The sequence below is a fragment of the Acinonyx jubatus genome, chromosome B3, assembly GCF_027475565.1.
Source record: "Acinonyx jubatus isolate Ajub_Pintada_27869175 chromosome B3, VMU_Ajub_asm_v1.0, whole genome shotgun sequence".
NCBI classification, from domain to species: Eukaryota; Metazoa; Chordata; class Mammalia; order Carnivora; family Felidae; genus Acinonyx; species Acinonyx jubatus.
The window spans coordinates 32,034,548-32,040,847 of record NC_069386.1 but is presented as its reverse complement, the minus strand read 5'-3'; positions in this window follow the sequence as shown (position 1 = coordinate 32,040,847).

Sequence of the window (6,300 nt, the reverse complement as noted above, 5' to 3'; positions counted from 1 at the left end):
AATGCTTTTTCTGCATCGATTGACAGGATCATATGGTTCTTATCTTTTCTTTTATTAATGTGATGTATCACGTTGATTGATTTGTGAATGTTGAACCAGCCCTGCATCCCAGGAATGAATCCAACTTGATCATGGTGAATAATTCTTTTTATATGCTGTTGAATTCGATTGGCTAGTATCTTATTGAGAATTTTTGCATCCATATTCATCAGGGATATTGGCCTATAGTTCTCTTTTTTTACTGGGTCTCTGTCTGGTTTAGGAATCAAAGTAATACTGGCTTCATAGAATAAGTCTGGAAGTTTTCCTTCCCTTTCTATTTTTTGGAATAGCTTGAGAAGGATAGGTATTATCTCTGCTTTAAACGTCTGGTAGAACTCCCCTGGGAAGCCATCTGGTCCTGGACTCTTATTTGTTGCAAGATTTTTGATAACTGATGTAATTTCTTTGCTGGTTATGGGTCTGTTCAAGCTTTCTATTTCCTCCTGATTGAGTTTTGGAAGTGTGTGGGTGTTTCGGAATTTGTCCATTTCTTCCAGGTTGTCCAGTTTGTTGGCATATAGTTTTTCATAGTATTCCCTGATAATTGCTTGTATTTCTGAGGGATTGGTTGTAATAATTCCATTTTCATTCATGATTTTATCTATTTGGGTCATCTCCCTTTTCTTTTTGATAAGCCTGGCTAGAGGTTTATCAATTTTGTTTATTTTTTCAAAAAACCAGCTCTTGGTTTCATTGATCTGCTCTACAGTTTTTTTAGATTCTATATTGTTTATTTCTGCTCTAATCTTTATTATTTCTCTTCTTCTGCTGGGTTTAGGGTGTCTTTGCTGTTCTGCTTCTATTTCCTTTAGGTGTTCTGTTAGATTTTGTATTTGGGATTTTTCTTGTTTCTTGAGATAGGCCTGGATTGCAATGTATTTTCCTCTCAGGACTGCTTTCGCTGCATCCCAAAGCGTTTGGATTGTTGTATTTTCATTTTCGTTTGTTTCCACATATTTTTAAATTTCTTCTCTAATTGCCTGGTTGACCCATTCATTCTTTAGTAGGGTGTTCTTTAACCTCCATGCTTTTGGAGGTTTTCCAGACTTTTTCCTGTGGTTGATTTCAAGCTTTATAGCATTGTGGTCTGAAAGTATGCATGGTGTGATCTCAATTCTTGTATACTTATGAAGGGCTGTTTTGTGACCCAGAATGTGATCTATCTTGGAGAATGTTCCATGTGCACTCAAGAAGAAAGTATATTCTGTTGCTTTGGGATGAAGAGTTCTAAATATATCTGTCAAGTCCATCTAATCCAATGTATCATTCAGGGCCCTTGTTTCTTTATTGACCATGTGTCTAGATAATCTATCCATTGTTGTAAGTGGGGTGTTAAAGTCCCCTGCAATTACCACATTCTTATCAATAAGGTTGCTTATGTTTGTGAATAATTGTTTTATATATTTGGGGGCTCCCGTATTCGGTGCATAGACATTTATAATTGTTAGCTCTTCCTGATGGATAGACCCTGTAATTATTATATAATGCCCTTCTTCATCTCTTGTTACAGCCTTTAATTTAAAGTCTAGTTTGTCTGATATAAGTATGGCTACTCCAGCTCTCTTTTGACTTCCAGTAGCATGATGAATAGTTCTCCATCTGCTCACTTTCAATCTGAAGGTGTCCTCAGGTCTAAAATGAGTCTCTTGTAGACAGCAAATAGATGGGTCTTGTTTTTGGTTTTTTTTTTTTTTTATCCATTCTGATACCCTATGTCTTTTGGTTGGCGCATTTAGTCCATTTACATTCAGTGTTATTATAGAAAGATATGAGTTTAGAGTCATTGTGATGCCTGTAGGTTTCATGCTTGTAGCGATGTCTCTGGTACTTTGTCTCACAGGATCCCCCTTAGGATCTCTTGTAGGGCTGGTTTGGTGGTGACAAATTCCTTCAGTTTTTGTTTGTTTGGGAAGACCTTTATCTCTCCTTCTATTCTAAATGACAGATTTGCTGGATAAAGGATTCTTGGCTGCATATTTTTCTGTTCATCACTTTGAAGATTTTCTGCCATTCCCTTCTGGCCTGCCAAGTTTCAGTAGAGAGATCCGTCACGAGTCTTATCGGTCTCCCTTTATATGTTAGGGAACGTTTATCCCTAGCTGCTTTCAGAATTTTCTCTTTATCCTTGTATTTTGCCAGTTTCACTATGATATGTCGTGCAGAAGATCGATTCAAGTTATGTCTGAAAGGAGTTCTCTGTGCCTCTTGGATTTCAATGCCTTTTTCCTTCCCCAGATCAAGGAAGTTCTAAGCTTTATTTCTTCAAGTACACCTTCAGCACCTTTCCCTCTCTCTTCCTCCTCTGGAATACCAATTATGTGTAGATTATTTCTCTTTAGTGCATCACTTAGTTCTCTAATTTTCCCCTCATACGCCTGGATTTTTTTTTTATCTCTCTTTTTCTCAGCTTCCTCTTTTTCCATAATTTTATCTTCCAGTTCACCTATTCTCTCCTCTGCCTCTTCAATCTGAGCTGTGGTTGTCTCTATTTTATTTTGCAGCTCATTTATAGCATTTTTTAGCTCCTCCTGGTTGTTCCTTAGTCCCTTGATCTCTGTAGCAATAGATTCTCTGCTGTCCTGTATACTGTTTTCAAGCCCAGCAATTAATTTTATGACTGTTATTCTAAATTCACTTTCTGTTACATTGTTTAAATCCTTTTTGATCAGTTCATTAGCTGTCATTATTTCCTGGAGATTATTTTGAGGGGAATTCTTCCATTTTGTCATTTTGGATAGTCCCTGGAGTGGTGCGGACCTGCAGGGCACTTCCCCTGTGCTGTCTTGAATAACTTGCATTGGTGGGCGGGGCCACAGTGAGACCTGATATCTGCCCCCAGCCCACCGCTGGGGCCACAGTCAGACTGGTGTGTGCCTTCTCTTCCCCTCTCCTAGGGGCGAGATTCATTGTGGGGTGGCATGGCCCGTCTGGGCTACTTGCACCCTGCCAGGCTTGTGGTGCTGGGGATCTGGCGTATTAGCTGGGGTGGATCGGCAAGGTGCACAGGGGCGGGAGGGGTAGGCTCAGCTCGCTTTTCCTTCGGAGATCTGCTTCGGGAGGGGCCCTGAGGCAGCGGGAGGGAGTCAGACCCACTGGAGGGATGGATCTGCAGAAGCACAGCGTTCAGTGTTTGTGCGGTGAAAGCAAGTTCCCAGGCAAGAACTGGTTCCCTTTGGGATTTTGGCTGGGGGTTGGGTGAGGGAGATGGTGTTGGCGAGAGCCTTTGTTCCCTGCCAAGCTGAGTTCTGTCGTCCGGGGCTCAACAACTTTCCCTCCCGTTGTCCTCCAGCCCTCCTGCTCTCCAAGCAGAGCTGTTAGCTTATAACCTTCCAAATGTTAAGTCCCGCTTACTATCCAAACACACTCTGTCCGGCCCCTCCACTTTTGCAAGCCAGACTCGGGGGCTCTGCTTTGCTGGCGGGCTGCCCCTCTGCCCTGGTTCCCTCCCGCCAGTCCGTGTAGCGCGCACTGCCTTGGCGCCCTTCCTACCCTCTTCCGTGGGCCTTTTGTCTATGCTTGGCTCCAGAGAATCCTTTCTGCTAGTCTTCTGGTGGTTTTCTGGGTTATTTAGGCAGGTGTGGGTGGAATCTAAGTGATCAGCAGGACGCGGTGAGCCCAGCATCCTCCTACGCCACCATCTTCCTCCTCTCTGGATGCCTTTTATTTCTTTGTGTTGTCTGATTGCAGAGGCTAAGACTTCCAATACTATGCCAAATAACAGTGGTGAGAGTGGACATCCCTGTCTTGCTCCTGACCTTAGGGGGAAAGCTCTCAGTTTTTCCCCACTGAGGATGATATTAGCGTTGGTTCGCTCATATATGGCTTTTATCATCTCGAGGCTATGATCCTTCTATCCCTACTTTCTTGAGGGTTTTTGTCAAGAAAGGATGCTGTATTTTGTCAAATGCTTTCTCTGCATCTATTGAGAGGATCATATGGTTCTTGTCCTTTCTTTTATTGATGTGATGAATCATGTTAATTGTTTTGTGGATATTGAACCAGCCCTGCGTCCCAGGTATAAATCCCACTTGGTCGTGCTGAATAATTTTTTTAGTGTATTGTTGGATCTGGTTGGCTAATATCTTGTTGAGGATTTTTGCATCCATGTTTATCAGAAAAATTGGTCTATAGTTCTCCCTTTTAGTGGGGCCTCTGTCTGGTTTTGGAATCAGGGTAATGCTGGCTTCATAGAAAGAGTTTGGAAGTTTTCCTTCCATTCATATTTTTTGGAACAGTTTCAAGAGAGAATAGGTGTTAACTCTTCCTTAAATGTTTGGTAGAATTCCCCTGGAAAGCCATCTGGCCCTAGACTCTTGTTTTTTGGCAGATTTTTGATTACTAATTCTATTTCCTTACTGGTTATGGGTCTGTTCAAATTTTCTATTTCTTCCTGTTTCAGTTTTGGTAGTGTATATGTTTCTAGGAATTTGTCCATTTTTTCCAGATTGCCCATTTTATTGGCATATAATTGCTCATAATACTCTCTTATTATTATTTTTATTTCTGTTGTGTTGGTTGTGATTTCTCCTCTTTCATTCTTGATTTTACTTATTTGGGTCCTTTCCTTTTTCTTCTTGGTCAAACTGGCTAGTGGTTTATCAATTTTGCTAATTCTTTCAAAGAACCAGCTTCTGGTTTCATTGATCTGTTCTGCTGTTGTTGGTTTTTTGTTTTTTTGGGGTTTTTTTTTTGGTTTTGATAGCATTAATTTCTGCTCTAATATTTATTATTTCCTGTCTTCTGCTGGTTTTGGGTTTTATTTGCTGTTCTTTTTCAGCTCCTTAAGGCATAAGGTTAGGTTGTGTATCTGAGATCTTCCTTCTTTAGGAAGGCCTGAATTGCTATATACTTTCCTCTTATGACCGCCTTTGCTGTATCCCAGAGGTTTTGGGTTGTGGTGCTATCATTTTCATTGACTTCCATATACTTTTTAATTTCTTCTTTAACTGCTTGGTTAGCCCATTCATTCCTTAATAGGATGTTCTTCAGTCTCCAAGTATTTGTTACTTTTCCAAATTTTTTCTTGTGGTTGATTTCGAGTTTCATAGCATTGTGGCCTAAAAATATGCACGGTATGATTTCAATCTTTTTGTACTTACATAGGGCTGATTTGTGTCCCAGTATATGGTCTATTCTGGAGAACGTTCCATGTGCACTGGAGAAGAATGTATATTCTGCTGCTTTAGGATGAAATGTTCTCAATATATCTGTTAAGCCCATCTGGTCCAATGTGTCATTCAAAGCCATTGTTTCCTTGTTGATTTTTTGATTAGATAATCTGTCCATTGCTGTGAGCGGAGTGTTGAAGTCTCCTACTACTATGGTATTGCTATCGATGAGTTTCTTTATGTTTGTGATTAATTGATTTATATATTTGGGTACTCGCACATTTGGCGCATAAATGTTTACAATTGTTAGGTCTTGGTCTATAGACCCCTTGATTATGATATAATGCCCTTCTGCATCTCTTGATACAGTCTTTATTTTATTTAAGTATTTATTTTTTAATTTTTTTTAACATTTATTTATTTTTAAGACAGAGAGAGACAGAGCATGAACAGGGGAGGGTCAGAGAAAGAGGGAGACACAGAATCCAAAACAGGCTCCAGGCTCTGAGCTGTCAGCACAGAGCCAATGTGGGGCTGGAACTCACAGACTGCAAGATCATGACCTGAGCCAAAGTCGGACACTTAATCAACTGAGCCACCCAGGCGTCCCATACAGTCTTTATTTTAAAGTCTAGATTGTCTGATATAAGTATGGCTACTCCAGCTTTCTTTTGTTGACCATTAGCATGACAGATCCATCCCCTTATTTTCAATCTCTAGGTGTCTTTAGGTCTAAAGTGGGTCTCTTGTAAACAGCGTATAGATGGGTCTTGTTTTCTTACCCATTCTGTTACCCTATGTCTTTTGATTGGAGCGTTGAGTCCATTGACGTTTAGAGTGAGTACTGAAAGATATGAATTTATTGCCATTATGATGCTTGTAGAGTTGGAGTTTCTGGTGGTGTTCTCTGGTCCTTTCTAATCTTTTGTTGCTTTTGGTATATATATATATATATATATTTTTTTTTTTTCATCTTTTCTCCCCTCAGAGCAGAGAGTCCCCCTTAAAATTTCTTGCAGGGCTGGTTTAGTGGTCACAAACTCCCTTAGTTTTTGTCTGGGAAACTTTTTATCTCTTCTTCTATTTTGAATGACAGCCTTGCTGGATAAAGAATTCTTGGCTGCATATTTTTCTGATTCAGCACACTGAA